The following is a 21,986-nucleotide window of genomic DNA, read 5'->3' on the forward strand; positions in this document are numbered from 1 at the left end:
ACTTCGGCTCAGGACATGATCTCACAGTTTATGAGTTCAAGCCCCACATCGGATGAGTTTGAGCCCTGCATCGGGTGAGCTTAAGCCCCACACTGGGTGAGCATAAGCCCTGATGCGGGTGAGCCCCACTTCTCCCTCTCTCTCTACCCCTCACTCATTTGTTCTCTCTCTCTCTCTCTCTCTCTCTCTCTCAAAAAAAAAAAAAAAAAGAATAAGAAATAAAAGGTATCCACATTGGTAAGGAAGAAGTAAAACTGTCACTATTTGCAGATGACATGTTATATATAAAGACTCCACCAAAAAAAACATAAAGTTAAGATTTAAAATCAGTTAGGTTTAGTTAAGCTGCAGGATACAAAATCAACACACACAAAAACATGTGCTGCATTTCTACATACTAACAGCAAACTATCAGAAAGAGAATTTTTTTTAAAAAGTCTCATTTACAACTGCATCAAAAAGAATAAAATACCCAGGAATAGATTTAACCAAGGAGATGAAACACCCATATTGAAAACTACATGACATTAAAGAAATTCAAGACAATAGAAATAAATGAAAAGATATTCCATGCTCATGGATTGAACACATTGTCAAAATGTCTATACTACCCAAAACAACACAATCCCTATCAAAATTCTAATGGCATTTTTCAAAGAAATAGAACAAATAATACTAAAAAAACATAAAAAAAAAACCCCGAATAGCCAACGCAACCTTGAGAAAGAAGAACAAAGCTGGAGTCATCATGTTCCCTGGATTCAAACTATATTACAAATCTATAGTAATTAAAACAGTATGGAATTGCCATAAAAACAGACACACAGATCAATGGAACAGAATAAAGAGTTCAAAAATAAACTCATGCTTACATGGTCAATTAATTTATGAGAAAAAAAGCCAAGAATATACAAGGAGGAAAGGACAGTCTAATAAATGATGTTGGTAACGGGCACCTGGGTGTCTCAGTCTGTTGAGTGTCTGACTCTTGATTTCCACTCAGGTCATGCTCCCAGGTTCTTGCGATCCAGCCCCATGTCAGGCTCTACACAGAGAGCGTAGAGCCTGCTTAAGATTCTCTTTCTCCCTCTGTCTCTGCCCTTCTCCCATGCCTATGTTCATGCATGTGCTTGCTCGCTCTCTCTCTCTCTCTCTCTCAAAATACATAAACATCTGGGGGGTGGGAGGGGGTGTGGGTGATGGGTACTGAGGAGGGCACCTGTTGGGATAAGCACTGTGTGTTGTATAGAAACCAATTTGACAATAAATTTCATTAAAAAAAAAATAAACATCTAAAAATAAATAAATAAATGGTGTTGGGAAAACTAGACAGCTAGATGCAAAGGAATGAAACTGGACCACTTCCTTATACCATGCACAAAAACTACCTCAAAATGGTTTAAAGACTTGAACGTAAAAGCTGAAAACCATGGGGCGCCTGGGTGGCTCGGTCGGTTAAGCGTGCGACTTCAGCTCAGGTCATGATCTCACAGCTCGTGGGTTTCAGCCCCACATCACGCTCTGTGCTCACAGCTCAGAGCCTGGAGCCTGCTTTGGATTCTGTGTCTCCCTCTCTCTCTCTGCCCCTCCCCTGCTCACGTTCTGTCTCTCTCTCTCAAAAATAAATAAATGTTAAAAAAAATTTTTAAGTAAATGTTAAGAAAAAAAATTGCGGGGAATCCAGGTGGTTCAGTTGGTTAAGCCTCCAACTTCAGCTCAGGTTATGATCTCACAGCTCGTGGGTTCGAGCCCCACGTCGGGCTCTGTGTTGACAGCTCAGAGTCTGGAGCCTGCTTCGGATTCTGTGTCTCCCTCCCTCTCTGCCCCTCTCCCATTCGTGCTCTGTCTCTCTCTCTCAAAAATAAATAAACATTAAAAATAATTTTTTTTAATCTGAAACCACAAAACTCCTAGAAGTAAATGTTGGCGGTAAGCTCCCTGACACAGGTCTTGGTGATAATTTTCTGAATCTGACACCAAAAGCAAAATTAACATAAGCAAAAATACGTAGAGCTACACAATACTTGAAAGCTTGTGCACAGCAAAGGGAACCACACATGCATAGAGAAAAATATGAATGGACTAATACCAAATTGTTAGCAGTTACTAGCTGGCACTTGCAGGTGTTGGTGTACGAGGGCAAACTTTCCAATTTCTTTTTTTTTGCATTAAACATGTTAAACTCCTTGGGAACGCAAGCTGGTGCAGCCATTCTGGAAAACAGTATGGAGGTTCCTCAAAAAACTAAACATAGAACTACCCTACGACCCAGCAACTGCACGACTAGGTATTTATCCAAGGGATACAGGTGTGCTGTTTCAAAGGGACACATGCCCCCCAATGTTTATAGCAGCACTATCAACAATAGCCAAAGTATGGAAAGAGCCCAATGTCCATCGATGGTTGAATGGATAAAGATGTGGTGTGTGTGTGTGTGTGTGTGTGTACACACACACACACACACACACACACAATGGAATATTACCCGGCGATCAAAAAGAACGAAATCTTGCCATCTGCAACTACGTGGATGGAACTAGAGGGCATTATGCGAAGTGAAATTAGTCAGAGAAAAACAAATATCATATGACTTCACTCACATGAGGACTTTAAGATACAAAAGAGACGAACATAAGGGAAAAAAATAATATAAAAACAGGGAAGGGGACAAAACAGAAGAGACTCATAAATATGGAGAACAAACAGAGGGTTACTGGAGGGGGTGTGGGAGGGGGGAGGGGCTAAATGGGGAAGGGGCATTAAGGAATCTACTCCTGAAATCATTGTTGTACTATATGCTAACTAATTTGGATGTAAATTTTTAAAAAGAAAATTAAAAAAATAAAATAATATAAAAGGTTGTTTGGAATCAAAATGTAAAATGAACTGTAGCATGCTTTGGATTTATCCTATAGACATGAACTTTAAATAAACAAAAAGAAGAAGGGGAAGAAAGGGAAGAAGACAAAGACAAAGAAGAAGAAAAGGAAAAGGAGGAGGAGGAGGAGGGGAGAGGGAGGAGGAGGGGGAGGAGAAAGAGCAGAAGGAGGAGAAAAAGAAGGAGAAGAAACAGAAGAAGAGATAAAAGGAGAAGGGGAGGAGGAGGAGGAGGAGGAGGATGACAACAAGAAAAAACAGAAGAAGAAGGAAGGAAGAAGGAAAGAACACTAAGGGTTCTGCTAATATTGTTAGAACTATTAAGTACTAATTTCAAAGAGGTTTGAAAATTCGCAATTTATCATTTTAATTCTGTTCACTTGAATATTTCATGTGTATTTGAGATTTTATGTTGTATAAATTTGTATTTTCAAATTCAAAAACTTTCACACTTTCTATGTTATATGTTCTGGTTCTAAAATAAGTCAATGCTGATTCAAAGAATAAAAAGTCCATACTATGCCTTAGGAAAAAAAAAAAAAAAACATGTAAACTCCTACTACAAAAGAATACTCTTTTCAAAAGTGAGAAAAACAAAAGGTAATGGTGTGGATGTAGCAATAGAGTACTAGCATACCCACATTCCAGGCTCCACCATATATAAAAATGGGGCAAAAAGCAGCATTTGAGAGGGCTACAGAGAAGTCTGTTTGAGGTGAGCCAGGCTGCTAAGACCTAGAGGTGGAGACAATGTTTTGTAGAATCCTGACCTCACTTTCCTTTGAGACTGTTATGCCTGGCATGTTTTTCTACTAAAGCCCCTACCACACTTTGGTGCAAATGTTTGTTTATGTAACTGTCAAAACATATTAGATTACACTCTTCAAAAAAAAAGTCCACGCTATGCTTTTTGTCAAAATTCAAATATTCATATTTAATTCCTATTTTTACTGGTAAAAGGCTTTATTTTATAATTCTACTTAAGAAAAAAAGAGTATACATTTTCTGAATTAAACACAGGAGAGATAAGATCATGCTTCCCTAAAATGGAAACTGACCATTTAAATTAAAATTTTAGTTAAAGACAGAAAAGGATCATTAAAATAACCTCTTCTATCCTACTGTCATTATAAAACTATACCTATCCTATTCTGGGGAGCAAACTTCTAATCAAACAAGTTATAAGCTTTTTTTTTCAAAAACTATTCCAATATTTACCAACTCACATTGTCAAGACATGCTTATTTACTATTAAATTTAAAATTACATCTGAAAAAATTAATTTCAATTCTTAAGGGAGAAGAATAATATTATTAGAAGAAAAATGTTCTGTCCTAAAATTACTATACTAAAAACCCATATCCTAATTATAAAAAATTACCTGCTAGATCTAATTTGTAGATTATAAATGGAAAAAAGCCCATTCTGACAAATGACTGAAAACCTTTCAAAGCAACATTAATAGACTACATTAATAAACTCAGCCACATCAGGAAATGTACAGACAACCCTACCTTCCAGGTGTTGGCACTCTAGCTCATAGAGCATGTTCAGTATTTGCAAGGAAACCAAAATAATTTTTAATTATAAATAGTATGAAAAGTTTGCCTAACGACCTGAGGCACCTAGAGACTCTTTTGGATGTAATCACAAAAGTAGAGATGACAGCCACTATGTGTGTTTCTGTTAGCTTCTGAAAATATTAATGAAAATAACTACAGATGAGAAGAAAAAAAATCTTTCATAGCTCTCATTTTCTACTAAATAGTTATTTTAGTTCCCTCTTAATGACAGAACTCAGTTACCATACACACTAAAAATAAAGTTTCAACCATTTAAAATGTCACACAGCTAAGAAATATAACTAATGACTATTTTCCATAAATCATTGTCCCAACCATGGTCAGGTCAGTTTAAAAGGCTTGTATTACCTTAATGCATAATTATTCTTTTTTTTTTTTTAAGTTTTTTTATTTTTAGTAATCTCTACTCCCAAAATGGGGGGCTCGAACTCATGACCCCAAAAGCAAGAGTTGCATGCTCTTCTGACTGAGCCAGCCAGGCGCCCCACTAATTATTCTTTAATATAGACAAAATTGCCTCTTGAGCCACTTTCAAACTCTGCAATCTTCCATTACCCATGTAAGTATGGCTGCTGGCAGACAAGACATTTTTTTTCCCCGAGGACTGGCTCACATAAAACCGTAAGAGTGACTACTAAAACTCTAAGATAAATATAAAAACAACAAAATGTAATTATAAAACTAATTATGACTGAAAGGACATAAGCGTCAACTACCACCTTCTCATTTTAAAGAGGGAGAAATAAAAAAATCAGCAAGGTCAAGTTACCTGCCCAAGGAAACAGCAAGCTAGTGGGCAGGTCTCCAGATAGTACTTTCTGCCACCCTACATTCAAAGGCGGTTACACACACATCCTATCAACATTTAGGAGCAAGTGTGCAATTCCATCATCCACTTAATATCACTGTGTCCACAAATGATCACTGACTAAGAGCACACAGAATCTTGGAACGTTAGAGCTAGTGCTGGGGAGCCATTAATGATCCCTCATCTTACACATGAGTAAACTAATACCCAGAGAGAGATTTTTACTGCTGCGTTTTCATCCACAAGCATTTACGGGACTCCTACAACAAGCCAGCTCTTGGAGACACGAAGATAAACAGGGTAAGATCCCAGTTCGCACTCTTAACTATAGAGAACAAACTGATGGTGACCAGAGGGAGGTGGGGGGAACAGGTGAAATAGGGGAAGGGGACTAAGGGTATACTTATGATGAGCACCGACTAACGTACATAATTCTTGAATCACTCTATTGTGCATCTGAAGCTAATGTAGTGTGTTACGTCAACTATACTGGAATTAAAACTGAAAAAGAAAGATCCCAGCTCTTAAGGAGCTCGTGTGGGGAAAAGGGAAAAGAGAACATAAAAGTAATACGGCATGAAAGCTACTTTAAAAGAGACATTTGCTAAGTAGAGTGCGGGCAGAAAGGAGGGCTTAATCAGCCCTGATTGTTTGACAATAGCACTGAACACCAGGCAGGAACACAGAGCTACTGGCCCTGGCTAATGCTTGGCTGCAATGTTTTATATTAAAACAGGTAAGGGGCGCCTGGGCAGTTCAGCCGGTTAAGCGTGGGACTTCGGCTCAGGTCATGATCTCGTGGTTCCTGGGTTCCAGCCCCGCATCGGGCTCTGTGCTGACAGCTCGGAGTCTGGGGCCTGCTTTGGGTTCTGTGTCTCCCTCTCTCGCTGCCCCTCCCCTGCTCGAGCTCTGTCTCTCAAAAATAAAAATAAATAAACATTATTTAAAAAAAAAAAAAACATAGGAAAAGTTCCACTTTCACCAAAAGATGCAGGGAAGCACCATTTTCTGGAACTGTCAGGCACAGCACCCGGCATTTCACACATATTACTTAATTCTGAAGATGACTCAGAGGTAAGCGATATTATCCCCATTTTTTGCAAAGGAAGCCAACCAAAACAAACAATACACCGGTCATAATCTGAGCCCAGGTCTGTCTGGCTCCAAAATTTTTGTATTTTTTTTTTAATGTTTATTTATTTATTTGGAGGGACAGCCTGGGCAAGCAGGGGAGGGGCAGAGAGAGAGAGAGAGAGAGAGAGAGAGAGAGAGAGAGAGAATCCCAAGCAGGCTCCGCACTGTCCGCGCAGCGCCCAACGCGGCCAAACCTACAAACGGGAGACGGTGACTGATCTGAAACCAAGAGCCAGACGCTTAACGCCCTGAGCCCCGCAGGCGCCCCAGCCCAGGGGTTTCTCCAAATGGTTCAATCACCTCCACGTTCTCTCTCGTCAGTCTAGGGAGGCAGTACATCCTGCAACAAATAATTCTCATCTTCCAGATCATTACTTCCTAGAACCAGAAATCAGCTTAAAAAGCTTAAGACAGGGGTGCCTGGGTGGCTCAGTCGGTTAAGCGGCCGACTTCGGCTCAGGTCATGATCTCTCGGTCCGTGAGTTCGAGCCCCGCGTCGGGCTCTGTGCTAACAGCTCAGAGTCTGGAGCCTGTTTCCGATTCTGTGTCTCCCTCTCTCTGCCCCTCCCCCGTTCATGCTCTGTCTCTCTCTGTCCCAAAAATAAATAAATGTTGAAAAAAAATTAAAAAATAAATAAACGCTAAAAAAAAAAAAAAAGCTTAAGACAAGAAAAGCCTCTCCCCATACCCAAATAACGTCTCCTCCAAGAAACTAACGCCTAAAAACCGAAACACTGATGTGAACGTCGGCGTTCATCTCCCCCAGGAGATCCTTACCTTTCCTGCGTTTAGACCACATCACAGGCGCTGCATCAACGGTCGTATTTTTCTCCAAGACACTGAGAGGACCCTGAAATGTTCTAAAGCACTTGGAGTCTGAACAAGTATTTGCTTTTGTCGTTTCTACCGTCCAAAGGGTCTGAACACGCACGACGCTCCGAGGGGCTAACAAGACCTCAGGGTGCGGGGGAGTGGGGGCGGCGGGGGCCGGCCGCCCCGCCTTCCACAACTGACCCCCGCCACCCTCGTGCGAGCTGCCGGGACGAGCGCGGGAGGAGGACGGCGGCGAGGGGAAGAAGACCAAATCTCAACGCCTGGGGCCAACCCGCAGACCTGCCGTGGACAAAGTCACAACGTGGGAAGCCCGGCCGAAAGCCCGAGGGGAACGATGGCATCTGTCCCTGAGAAAGTTGTACCGAGGTGTACGCTATGCACCCCGCAGTCCGCCGTGATGCGGGTCAGGGAACAAAACCCAAAGTGGCCTTCTCGGCATCTAAGTGGACGCATCTGGCCATTTAAACGGAAACTTCACTCAAGCCCCAGGAGAAAACCGCGCTCTGCGACCACGTCTTTCGGCCCCGAGCCGCCCCGCGACCCCCGGCCGCCCCCGGGACCCTGCTCTGAGGGCCGCCCTCCCGACGCCCAGGCTCACCTCCAGGCGCGCCGCCCCCCGCGCCGGCCGGGCCCCAGCGCCCCGCGACCAGCTGAAACAGGAGGAGGAGGCGGAGCGGGCGGGACGCGAGACCCAGGACCGCGGGCGATGAGCCCCACGCCGACATCGCCGGGACCCACGCGGGAACGCGGGCACACGCCTCACGACGGCCGCGCGGGAAAGGAACGCGGGCTCCGGAGGGTCGGAGCCGGGAGGCGGGCGGGAGCCAAGGGAGAGCGGACGCCGCCGAGGAGGGGCCGCTCGGCTCCTCAGACCCCGGCCGGCGAGGCCACCTCAGCGGCGAAGATTCCGGCGGGCTCGGGCCGCGTGAGGAGGCTCGCGCGCCTGGCCCCGCCCCTTCGCCCTGGCCCCGCCCCGTCTGCTCGGAGTCCCGCCTCCCTCCTCCCGGTCCCGCCTTTGGCCTCGCTCAGCTTCGAGCTAGAGCCCGCCTTTTCCGCCCCTGGCCCCGCCCCTGGCTGGCGCCGCCCCCGGGCCCGAAAGCCCGCCGAGAGGGTCCTGCGTTCAGGCCCGGGAAACAGAAGACGAGAGGACCGTGCAGCTGGTGGGCCGGCCGGTGAGACGTCTGGCCTCCGGGGACCCGGGCAGGCCCCCGCCTCCCTGTGTTCACCACCATCAACTAACGTCTGCGTTGTGCTCACCACCCGGGGAAAGCAAAAGAACAGACTGCGCCCAGCGGACTGGAGGAAGTTTCTGCCCCAGAACAGAGCTCTTGGCTGAAGCTCGGGAGGGGCGGGGGGGGGGGGCTCTCCCCCTGCCCGCTCCCTCGTCTCTGAAGCGAGGCGGGGGGACCAGAGGGCCCAGCCCAGACCCTCCTTCAGACGTCCCAAAAAATGAAGTGCAGCTCCTCAGCACAGACCGTGCCCACCATCCCCACCCCCGTGTAGCTAGCAGTGAACATCTGTAACCATAGCCCCACCCCCATGTGGCCAGCAGTGAACATCTGTAACCAGTGCTCCCCACCCATGTCGCCAGCAGTGAACATCTGTAACCAGTGCTCCCCACCCGTGTCGCCAGCAGTGAACATCTGTAACCATTGCCCGCCCCCCAGCCCCCGCAGTGTGGCCAGCAGTGAAGGTCTATAAAGATTGGTGGCTCCATCCACCAAACACGAAGCCACTTGGAAGGTGATTGGGGCTGACGGCTGGAGGACTGTCTCTAATCTCTGCAGACCCAACGTTTCATACCCTCTGTTCGTAATTGATTCGAAAGCTTCATTTGGCTGAAGAGATTCAGGCAAATTAACTTTAAACTTCCGTGGCAGAGCATTTCACTGATTCTTCACAGAAAGCTTTATGAAGCTGACACCTCTAACACTCCTTGTGAGCAGGAATTTGACACCAAGCTCCAGACTCAGTAAATCTGTTTAAAAACCTGGTTGTAAAGAATGCAAATGATAAAATTTAGGTAGGACTTTTTTCCTATGTCTAAGTACAACCAGGAACATGGAAACCATATCCAATGAAGCAACTCTGCCTAAGCCAAAGGGGCCACAGAAAAGGGATCCATAAGATGATAAGCAGGTTAGTCATTAATTACACTCCTGCATAGGAAGGAAGTCGTCGTCCCCTCACTGCAACTTTCTCTTTTGCTATGAACAATATATGGGGCATACAGACACTTATGCAATTCATCCTAACAGTGTTTGAGAAAGTCAAGTGTTATTCTACTTTTACAGCTGGGGGACTTGAAACAGAGTGGTTGGATAATGGCTGAAGGTCACAGTACCTGTCAGTGGAAAAACCAGAATTAAAAGGCTGTCAGCTCAGCCACAGCAAGCATTAATTGCAACTCCCGGACCTCCCTGGGGTATCCTATCAATAACCACAAGAACAATGGTTATTTACATAATCTGTGAAAAGGACTACTAGTTGTGAAAGCAAAGTGAGTAATCTATGGGGCGCTTTAAAATCCAAGCAAATAATTATGGAATATAAAGTATGCTTTTTGGATGGCTTTTTCTAGAAGGATATGCCAATTACCCCCAGTTGCCGGACGCAGTGGCTGCACCTGACTCGGATGAGAGGCATCTTCACACTGCTAGGAGACGTGGCTGACAAAAGGCATTAATACCGCAGCTACTGCAGCCACTAAGTCCCCTGACGTGGCATCTGTCTGCCAGATTTCTGAGCTTTGACCCAAGGGACTGCTGCACGGTCATCGCAGTGCACCTGCCTCCCAGACACACTTCCTCTGATTTGTGTGGGATTTGTATTACACTTCCCTGCCTTCGTCCATCCTCCTCCTCCCCTTCTCTGAACATCCACACCCACCCTTTCTTCCAGACCCGCCTCAAACGCCGCTCACCCCGTGAAGCACAGCCGGGTCCCCCAGCCACAGCCACGCCCGTCAAGTCCCTGAACACTTCGCTTTTATTTCTCTGACAACACTTCCTACTTCCCATCTTCTTCTCTATTTCTCCATAAATCTTCTGTCCTCTACTAGGTAATGAGCTCCTGGGACTAGAATCTAGGTTTATTCACGGTTACAATATGCACTACCAGTCAGTGCCTTGCCATAGAAAGTGGAGCTTAATCATTGTCCTATTAACCTCGCCAAGCAGCAGGGAAATGTAATAATTGAAGCACTTTTTAAATACACTTGCGCACTCGTTCTCAGGCAGGACAACAAGGGCAGTGTGTGTATTACCCTTGTCTGCCCTCTCCTCAGTCCTCTTAGCAGGCTCCCTCTCTTTCACTGCATGCTGGGAACTCCACACTCGCGCATCTGGGACCAATTTTCTTGTGTGCACACCCCACTCCCTGTGATCTTATGCATGTAGATATCTTCCACATGCTGACAATAACCAGATGCACAGGTGCTGATCTCACCGCTGAGCTCCAGCATGTCCCGCTGGGTATGGGACGAACATGTCACTTAGTATGTCCCAAACCATTCTCTCTTCTTTGTCTTGCTATCTCACTCAGTGCCATCACCATCCAACTAGTGACTCAAGCTGAAAACCTGGACAGCATCCTTGGTTCACGGCCCTGCTTCACTCAGCACGTCTAATCCCCTTTCCTTTCGTGCTGCTCACCTTGGCTACACCTTGACTCACGCCCGACTCCTCCTTCCTACTACTGTGGTAATGTCCATGCTTGATCTCCAGCTAAGACTGCTGCCCTGCACTCTCTAGCACATTCTGCAGATGGCGGCCTGAGTGATCGTCCCAACACAGAAGCCAAAGCCCAAATCCGTGCCAGGGTCCCCGAGTAGCCCCCGCTGCCCTCACCAGCTCCACACCATGCTCCTCCCCCTTGCAGGAACCACCCAGCAGTGTCCCCTCAAGGCCCTTCCCATAACTGCTCTCTCTGCCTGCCCTTCTCTCCCTACCGCCCACCTCCCCTGCTCTGCCTAATTCCTACTCCTCCAAGAGTGAGCAGAACTGTCACCACTTGAGAGACAAAAGCAGCCTATGTAAATTGGGTCCCCCACTCCCTCTGCCTGTTACTCTCTACACTTCCCCTCAGCACCCAGCACAGTTTGTAATTACACACCCTTCACTATGCGATTCCTCCAATAGAAAGTTAGTTCCCAAAGGGCAGCGGCTGTGTCTGTGGTGTTCACTAGTGTGTGCCCCGTACATGGAGCACACATAGATGCTCAAGATGTTTACTGGTTTAATAAATGATTGTTGGGTAGTTTGCCCAAGATCTCAGAGCAGGGACTCAAGCCCAGGCGACTGGCTTCAGAGACAACCATTCTACATGAAATTTCTCTTTCTGGGCCCCACCTTTTAAGCGGTGCCTTAAAACCTGGAGGCAGAAGAGGAAGCCTGTAGGGGCTCAGCCACTGGCCCAGTGTCCAGTAGCTGGCAGCCGTTACCTTTTATGGGGCAATTATTCTCTGATGTGCTTTTGCACTCACAAAACCCTTAAGCAAAGGGCTGTTGGTGCTTTGCAGGGCAAAAAGAGCACCTAGGAAGGGAACCAGGAGTCAGACAGGCCTTGTCATCTGCAAGTGGACTGACCCGATGAGTCGTCTTGCACACCGATGTTGTTGTTGACTTCCTTTCTTATAATGGGGTCAACTGAGCTAAATGCAAGGCCAGGCAGATTCTCTAAATCTCCCATTCAGCATTTCCACTGCAGTTTGGTGATAAATTCTGCTATGAGCCTTTAAGATGAAAGCCAAACTGAAAAGTTAATTAAAGATAAAAATGGATGCTGTCAATTTTCCTGCTGAAATTAAATGTTTTCACAGATTAAAGCAAAAAAAGCAAGTATTGATAGGGTATTAATATTCAATCCTTCAAAAGAAATGATACAAAAATAAAAGTTCCTTTTCAGGGGCTATTTCAATGGCTGTAATCAAAATGTAAAAGGGCAGACATATTTTAATATATGGAGCTTTAAGAAAGAAAAGTAATTGGCCATATTTTATTAGATTGTAATAGCTGAATAGTAGTGCATAAAATCACATATCACAAAAATATAAACCATATATATAACTGAGCTGTCTCAATAGACTTTAATAATAGCGCACGCGCGCGCGCACACACACACACACACACACACACACATTAAGGTACCCTGGACAAATATCAGCTCTTGTTACAAATAAAGATACTGTTTTCCACCTAAAGAAAGTGCAGTACAATTACCCATGCCCCCTAAATGTCATAACTTTTACATGTGGGAGTGATGAATCACATCATGAAAGAATTTTTCATTTAAAACAAACATAAACAAGGGGCGCCTGGGGGGCTCAGTCGGTTGAGTGTCTGACTTCGGCTCAGGTCATGATCTCACGGTTCGTGAGTTCAAGCCCTGCATCAGGCTCTGTGCTGACAGCTCAGAGCCTGGGTCATGCTTGGGATTCTGTGTCTCCCTCTCTCTCTCTGCCCTTCCTTGCTTGTACTCTGTCTCTGTCTCTCTCTTTCAGACATAAATAAACATTTTAAAAAATTTAAAAACATAAATACAAAAGGATATATCTTAATTAAATCCTCTCAACACACACAATGGTAACCATGTAGAGGTTCTAGATACGTTACTTAGCTTCATCGTGGTGATCATTTCACAATGTATATATTTATTAAACATCAAGTTGGGTGCCATAGATACTATTATTATATGTCAATGCTATGTCAATAAAGCTGCTAAAAAATAAAAATTTCTACAGTGAAAAAATACAAATATGGATTTCTGTAGATAAATTTCTTCAGCAGATTTGCAATTACTTAAATATACCTAAGCTCAACATTTGTATACTAAATAAGCACAACCCATTATATATAAATATTTATTGCATTAAGTGACCTCTTCTTCATAGGTGGCATATTAGTATAAATTTATAAAATAAAAAAAGTAAATTTATAAATATATAAAATTTATATATAAGTAAATTTATAAAATAAATAAATTTATGCCCTATTTTATTTTTATTTTTTAGGACAGTGTCTTTATTTTTTTTTGTTAAAAAAAATTTTTTTTAACATTTATTTATTTTTGAGACAGAGAGAGACAGACCATGAACAGGGGAGGAGCAGAGAGAGAGGGAGACACAGAATCTGAAACAGGCTCCAGGCTCTGCACAGAGCCCGACACGGGGCTCGAACTCACGGACCGTGAGATCATGACCTGAGCCGAAGTTGGACGCTTAACCGACCAAGCCACCCAGGCGCCCCTGTCTTTATTTTTTTTAATGTTTACTTATTTTTGAGAGAGAGAGAGCAAGTGGGGGAGGGGCAGAGGTAAAGGGGGAGAGAGAGAGAGAGAGAGAGAGAGAGAGAGAGAGAGAGAGAGAGAGAGAATCCCAAGCAGGCTTCCTACTGTCAGCGCAGAGTTGACGCGGAGCTCAAACCCACGAACTGTGAGATCATGACCTGAGCCGAAATCAAGAGTCGGACGCTCAACTGGACTGAGCCACCCAGGTGCCCCTATGCCCCTATTTTTTTTTTTAATTTTTTTTTCAACGTTTATTTATTTTTGGGACAGAGAGAGACAGAGCATGAACGGGGGAGGGGCAGAGAGAGAGGGAGACACAGAATCAGAAACAGGCTCCAGGCTCTGAGCCATCAGCCCAGAGCCCGACGCGGGGCTCGAACTCCCGGACCGGGAGATCGTGACCTGGCTGAAGTCGGACGCTTAACCGACTGCGCCACCCAGGCGCCCCCCTATGCCCCTATTTTAATGTCTGCAAGATACAATTGTAAATGTTCAATTCTGTGCAAAAGGTAGAATTTAACTATTCTTACCAAACATACAACCTGTATGTCACTCACTTTCTATTCAGGAACTGAGAGATCTTTATAGACACTGCTACATATATCAAAAATAAGTTCACAGGACAAATTATACTGCAGGTATAGACCACAGATGCTCCAGAAAATTGTGGCTACAACACCAACCAGGAGAACTGCCATCTTAGAATTTAGTTTAATGCTTGCCAATTTAATTGTTCCAGATTATTCCCACTCCAATCAAGGGATATTATGACATTCTGAAACTCAAAAGCACACAAAAAATTCAAAATTAAATAGATTTCACTTTCATTTGTAATTTGCAAACTGCCATATCAGGCTTTTAGGGAAATGAGGATGAAAGGAAACCAAAATGGAGCAGTTTCTAGAATATGTTTGGGGATCTGCTCTAATTATGCACCCATATTTATTTAGCAAGGGTGGACTTTCCCATCCAGCTTCACTTCCCAGACAATGCCAACTGATGTCAAGTTTTTGTATATGGAGGAGAAGCAAGACCAGATGAGCATCTTTCGGCAATTCAAAAAGCTCCCTCTGAAGGTTAGAGTAATGTATGACATGATTGTCCCAGAGAATTGATTATCTTTAACCTAATTCTAAGCCACCTGATCCAAGTCTCCGACAATCGGTTATCGTTTGGTAACTTCCAGTTCCACAGCTGTCTCACCTGAGATGCAATCTTTCCTTGTTCTTCTAGAACATGCCTGATTAATTTTAGGTGTTTTCAATTTTTTGAAAACTAAAGAAGACTTGAAGCCACCTGCATGCCAAAGGAAATTTGGATCCTTGATTACATATGATCTTCTCAGTCACTCCCCAGTGCTCTGGGATAACAGACAGGAAACACAGAAAAATGGTGGCGTATTGGGAAGTGCACAGCCTTTGGTCTTTGATATCAAACAAACATGAGTTTGGATTCTCGCTCTGTCACTTCCTAGCTATTTTTTCAACAGATATTTGGGAATCAACCACATGCCCAGTTTTGGGGATGATGTAGTGAACAAGACAGATACGTCCCTGCTTTCAGGGAACTTACTGCTTAGGGGAGGAAGGCAGAAAATAAAATAATTTCAGAATTTGCTAAGAATTCTTGAGGGAATAAATAGAAAGTGATGGGGTTGGGATGAGCGTTCTGGGGAGGTGGCCTCAGCTAGGAGACAGAGAAAACATCAGTCATGTCCGGTGCGTGTTGGGCGGGGGGGCATTCCAGATAGAGGGGCAGCTTGGGCGAGGCCCTAAGGTAGAAGAGAACTTGGTGTGAGGGCAGGACAGAGGTGAATCATCAAGATGGGGGAGTGAGGAGAGGTCAGAATGAAGAGAATGGGTTTCCTTCTTGGGACAACGGAGAGCAGTGGTGACTCAGGTTCATACTGAAAATGATCATATTGTTTGGGTGGGAGTCCTCTTAAAGCAAAAGAATACAATAGTATAAATATAAACTTGGGCACGAAATTGGATATTTAATTAGAATTTTAAAAGACTCAATAAACTACACATCTTTAAAAAGTTGGCGAATATTGCAGTGCCTAGAAAGCTACTGGGTTTGATGAACTGACACACCTATATTGTAATTTTTCTCCTGTTTTGCATTGAGAACTGAATCCTCAGCCTATAGTTCTGCACATCTGAACACTGGAAGAGTTTGCCATGCACTAGATTCTGACGCCAGCCGTCCAGCCTTGTTTCTCTCCCCCCGTCCAGACACTTCCAATGACGGCCATCACAGAAGAGGCTGTTCATGTGGCGACATCTTCCCGTCATGATGCTGAGTAGGCTGGCATAGAGGTTGGAAGGAAATGCCCTGGAGCTGTTTCTACACTGGGATGATTAGCAAAAGTGAGAATACATAGATTCCTTTATGGCCTTGACCACTGCAAAGACTGCAAAAAGGAGGGGACGTTTGGAAACAGACAGTGGCACTCATCAATTGCAGTTAAAAGATCTCACTTTTGCAAACTTCATAAGCAGGTCAGCATGAGAACACGTTGTTAGGGTCCTTCCCTGGGGCCTGGGAAGGGGCACACAAGTGAGGGGCTCCAGAGCTTAAGCTTCATTTGTATCCCTGTAAATTTGTGAAGTTCTCTGATGGGAAACCAGTGAAAGGGTCATGGCATGCGCTCTGTGCTCTGTCACATGAAGGTCACTCTACCAGTGAAGGCGGACAGATGTGAGAGGCACCACGGAAGCCCAGGCCAGGATGGCAGGGACAGCCTGGGGGCACTGGAGCTGTGTGGGGGCACAAGTCACTGTCCTTTTCCGAGCTTTCGTTTTCTCAGCTACATAATAGAAAGACTGCCCCTAAATCACCAAGCATGTTGTGGGCCCTCAATAACTGAGTGCTGTAATTATAATAAATGTTTTATAAGGTTATTATGAGAATTAGCAAATATAAGGTAACTGACACATACTGTTTACTTCACAAACGATACTTTCTGCTGTGGTATACAGAAAGGGTTTTCCGAGATAAGACGAGATCGGGCGCGTTCAGGATGGTGTGTCCGTAGACCAGAAAGGGTTTTCTAAGACTTCAAAATACTTTCGAAGACCAGTGAGAAGGAAAAAAAACATATTTTAATTTCTTCTTTGAGACTATTTTTTTGGAGACTATTTTTAAATAGATGGCCTGTAATTTGCCACAGTCCACCAGTACACTTACTCAGCATCTAAACTGGACCAGTGAGAGAGTTAACAGTGGCTAACCCTAAGGAAGATCATACGGGCGATTTCTATTCAATCTGTTGTGTATTTTCCAAAGCGAGCATATTATAATCAGAAAAGTAAGTCATTAGATTGCTCAGGACTCAGAAGACAATTTAATTTACCCTGGATTCTCTCATTCTGTATGATTCAGAATTTTTCAGAGAATGTTATTACATAAGGCTCTCGGTACAGAATCAAAGACTTGGCCTTTCCTAGTGTTAGGTATAAAGGAACTTAGAGAAGAAATTCTTCCTGCCAACATGAAAGGAATCAAAAGTCCTCTCCAACCGCGAGACCTACTTCAACAGTAACTAACAAATTCATATGCATTCACTCAAGAGTCAGTCCAGCTTCCATTTAGATGGGGCTCTTATAGGTGAAAATAGGGGAAGGCAGACTCCTTTTAAATGTGAATCACTAATGTGAATGTCTGGTACAAAGATGGATTAAAAATAAACCAAGATATGACCCAGCAATTCCACTTGGGTACATACTCAAGAAAAAGGAAAGCATAAGTCCACACAAAACTGGTACATGAGTATTCACAGCAGCCCCCAATCGGAGGCAACCCCGACGTCCGCCACCCGATGAATGAACAAGATGCAGTGTAATCACACGAGGGACATTTATTCGGCAATAACAAACACAGACTCCCGCTATTATTTCCCTTATCTAGTAAGCTGTGGATTTCCAACATTCGCCCAGCATCGGTGAGCCTGGCAGCGCTACAGCACGTGGAAGACGCCAGAAGCCCGCAGACCGGCTTCTAGAGCTGCATCTCATGAAACGTCCCGAACAGGCCGATGTGCACACACAGAGAGCAGACCAGCGGCTGCTTGGGGCTGGAGGACTGGGGTGACCACAAAGCGGCGTGGGGCTTGTTTGGGTTCGCAAAAGTGTTCTGAAACTGACCGGTGCTGGCTGCACGGCTCTGTAAGATAACGAAACCCACTGCAGTGAGCACTTCAGATGGGCGAGTTGCATGGGATATAAAAGCTACCTCTCAATAAAGCTGAGGTAACTGTTATTTATTAGTGTCCCTATAAATGTGTGAAAGAAAGGTAAGTATTCATCTAATTCTGAATTAACTCAAGAAAATTAGTCTGAACAAGAGAATTAAAGTTGCATAATTAATTTAAATAATGACTTACTTAATTATGTATTTATTCTGAGAGAGAGAGCACAAGCCAGGGAGGAGGGGCAGAGAGGGACAGAGAATCCGGAGCAGGTTCCACACTGTCAGCGCAGAGCCCGACGCGGGGCTCCATCCCACAAACCACGAGACTGTGACCCGAGCTCAAATCAAGAGTCAGATGCTTAACCAACTGAGCCACCCAGACCCAGGTGCCCCTAAATACTGACTTTTAAAAAGATACCAATTATGGGGCGCCTGGGTGGCGCAGTCGGTTGAGCGTCCGACTTCAGCCAGGTCACGATCTCGCGGTCCGGGAGTTCGAGCCCCGCGTCGGGCTCTGGGCTGATGGCTCAGAGCCTGGAGCCTGTTTCCGATTCCGTGTCTCCCTCTCTCTCTGCCCCTCCCCCGTTCATGCTCTGTCTCTCTCTGTCCCAAAAATAAATAAACGTTGAAAAAAAAAAAAAAGATACCAATTATATTTTTCAAATTATGATAAAGGTAGTAAGACCACAAATTTACTAGAGGAACGTGTGCATACTTAAACTTTTTTAAGAATTTTAATTCCAGTGTAGTTAAAATACAGTGTTTTATGTTCCAGGTATGCAATATACAGATTCAATTACTCAGTGTATCAAGGTAAGTATACTTTTTTTTTTTAACGTTTATTTATTATTGAGAGACAGAGAGACACAGAGTGTGAGCAGGAGAGGGGAAGAGAGAGGGGGAGACATAGAATCTGAAGTAGGCTCCAGGCTCTGAGCTGTCAGCACAGACCCTGACGCAGGGCTCGAACTCACAGACCACGAAATCATGACCCGAGCCGAAGTCAGTGGCTCAACCAACTGAGCCACCCAGGCGCCCCAAGGTAAGTATATTCTGAATCTCCTTCACCTATCTCACCTGTCCCCCCACCTCCCTCTGGTGCCTTCATTGTGTTCTCTGTAGTGAAGAGTCTGTTTCTTGGTTTCTTTTTTGCTCATTTGTTTTGTTTCTTAAATTCCCCCATACAAGTGAGATCATATGGTATTTGTCTTTCTCTGACAGATTTATTTCACTTCGCCCCATCCATGTTGTTGTAAATGGCACGGTTTCATTCTTTTTCATCACCGAGGACTATTTCATTGTACATGTACACCGTATCTTCTTTATCCATTCATCAGTCGATGGACATTTGGGCTGCTTCCATAATTTGGCTACTGTCGATAGTGATAGTGTAAACATTGGGGTGCATGTATTCCTTTAAATTAGTGTTTTTGGGGTGGAGAATATCTTTATGTGTATCATACTAACAAGAAATATACACGATTAAGAGCTTTGCCTACCTAAACACAAAAAACCCTTTGGTTATCAGCATTAAAAACAAAACTGTAAACACTAAAATGAGAAGGTGCTGTAACGCAGATGAGCTTCTAAGTTAAGTACTGGGACAGGAAACGGGACAAGGAGATGGGCAGAGCTCGGAAGAAGAAAAAAAATTTTCTGGAAGAGAAAGGGGGCAAAGCTGACATGGGTTCACTCGCTGTTTAGGGTTCTTTTCTACCAGCCTCCTCCGTTTCAGGCCGAAGCAACAACAAAAATGGAAGCAAGGTTAGGGACAGGTCACCGTGTTCTCGATGCCTTTTTAGCTCAGGGTGTAACTACTTTCAGGAGTCAGAGGCCTGGATCATGCCCTCCTCCTCCTCTCTCATCCTTCATTCCAGGGGCACTCCTCCTCCTCTGTCCCCTTTACCACTGAGACCCTCATCCTTCCCCCCATTTCTGAAGCCTCCCAGCTGGTCTCCCTCCTTGTCTCTTGCCACTTAATCCAGCTCCCGGACTCGAGTTAGAGCGTAACCTGGGTCCCTGATTCACTCAAATCTCTCACAGGATCTGCGAAGCTCTCTGGTCTCTTTGGTGTACATTTTTCCAACCTCATCTCTGGTCATTAATCATCTTCCCCCGACCAGCTCTGCTCTAGCTCTGCTCAGCTACAGGCTTTCCATAAATATGGGAAGCTGTCCCCTGCCAGGCCTTCACGCCCTCGCCGCAGTTCACAGCCACCAGGGGTCGAGCACGTGTCCACATTAGCAAGCGCTTGATTACAGCCCTGCCTGTCCTGCAAACGGCACATTAATAACTGAGAACGTGTCTTACTCAGCCACAAATTGCCATCACCTAAAATTACCAGGAACATGGTAAATAGGAATAGAAATGAAACTACTTTGTGATTTTTTTTTCAGAATGTGGAATATTTTTGCACTGCTAAGACAAATACTTTCATGGGGCTTTCAAAGTGCCAGACTGTAGAAATTTGAGTCTTGCTTATTTTCTGATTAAGAAAAACACGGAAGCCAAATTATACACAGGAACACATATCCCCCCCCACATGATTTATTTTTAAAAACACGATTTGTAACTCACCCAAATGAAATCAAGATTTTAAACCTTTAGCTCTTTGGTTTTCTACTTATTCCTATCAAGACTCTCCTGCATTGATTGTGCCTGTGAGAAAGAGCCCATGTTCTCCCGATGGTTGCTAAGCTACATTCGGGATGCACCAGGCAAGACCCTAGAAACCAGAGCTAAAAATACGCCACAGAGCTGAGGGAGAGATGAGGGTGGGAGAGATTCTAGGCTAGTCAGCCTTGGTGCAGGAAAAAACCAGTTAGGGCAGCCCCCGCCCTGCCCCCATCTTTTACTTTTCCCCCAGCATGAAATTACTTCAACAAAAGGGTGCATCCGTTAAGGTCTTTCCGTCATTAGGATAAAGTTCTGAAGACTTGATCCAGACGTGGTGGTAAACAGGCTGGGCTCTCGTCCCCTACAGCCTCTGCAGGGGCCACAACTATAGGAAGTGTTGGAGGGGCGGTCAGAGTATAGAAAACCCGCCACTTCTACTGACCTGGATGGAAAAGGAGTGCATTTTAGGATTTCACTCCAGCGAACCAAGGGCCACCACTCATTCGTCAATCCTTATTTGAAGCCTAACAGTTACGTGCCCATTTCCCTTCCAGGTACCGGAACGCAGCTGCCGAAGCCCCTGCTCCGGAAGCTTGCATTCCAGCGGCGCAGACAGACGGTAAGCAGTCGCTCCAGACGGTGACGAGGGCGTGGGGAACACCCAGGAGGGTGAGAGAGGAGTGTGTGGGGGAGTGGCTGCTCCTGACGTAGCCCAAGACCCAAGAAGAGGACGTTCGAACAGGAGGGAGCAGGCTATGCGGACGTTCCCAGGGAAGGGTGTCCTCAAGGCAGAGGGACTGGCAAGAACAGAGGCCCTGGGGCGGACGAGGCTTGGTCTCTCAGGGAACAGCCAGGCTCACCCGGACACACACAGTGTGAGGAGGGCGCACTGGTGGAGGAGAGGGCAGCAGTGGGGCCGGACACAGGACACCTGAGCAGGAAGGGCGGCCACCGCGGCATCTCGAGCAAAGCGGTATCACAGTGGCTGCTGTCCCGGGAACTGAAGGACAGGAAGGAAACGGAAGCAGACCAGTCACAAGGCTGCTGAAACCTGCAGCGTGGGACTATGGCCACAGGGTCCCTGCTGGGCAAACCATCTACCTGCATCTGTGCACAGCGGGACTGAAAGGGTCGATTTACATCACACAGCGGATCCTCATTAGATTCTGCAGTTGCAAATTTGCTTGTGACCCCAAACCCACGTCACCGCAGACGTGCAATGATCTGAATTGTCTGACGTGCGTGTTCCCAGCTGAGATCAAAAGAGGGGACACTGCCTCCGCGCCTCAGCTCTGGCACTGTAAACCAGTGTTTTTCTTTAGCTCTATTTTACGCCACAGTTTTCCCATCTTTGGACCACAATTGCGGTCGGTGATTGTGCTGAAATGCCCCTAAGCATAGTGATGAAGTGCTGGCTAGTGTTAAGTGCAGGAAGGCTGCTAAGCGTTACAGAGGAAATGCACTAGACAAGCTTCACTTAAGTGTTGCAGCTGTTGGCCCTGAGTTCAAGATTAATGAATTACCAACATGTATTAAGAGGTCTTTAACAGAGAGACATAAAACAAAGTTACGTATTGATTGGTTGACGCAAGTGTTGCGGCCAGAGACTCACAGGCACCTTCCGTGGGATCTCCCCAGGAGCCATGGTTCAGCAC

The sequence above is a fragment of the Lynx rufus genome, unplaced genomic scaffold (genome assembly GCF_022079265.1).
Source record: "Lynx rufus isolate CCGP_SWC_20201006 ecotype Redwood Valley unplaced genomic scaffold, mLynRuf1.p SCAF_57, whole genome shotgun sequence".
Taxonomy (NCBI): Eukaryota; Metazoa; Chordata; class Mammalia; order Carnivora; family Felidae; genus Lynx; species Lynx rufus.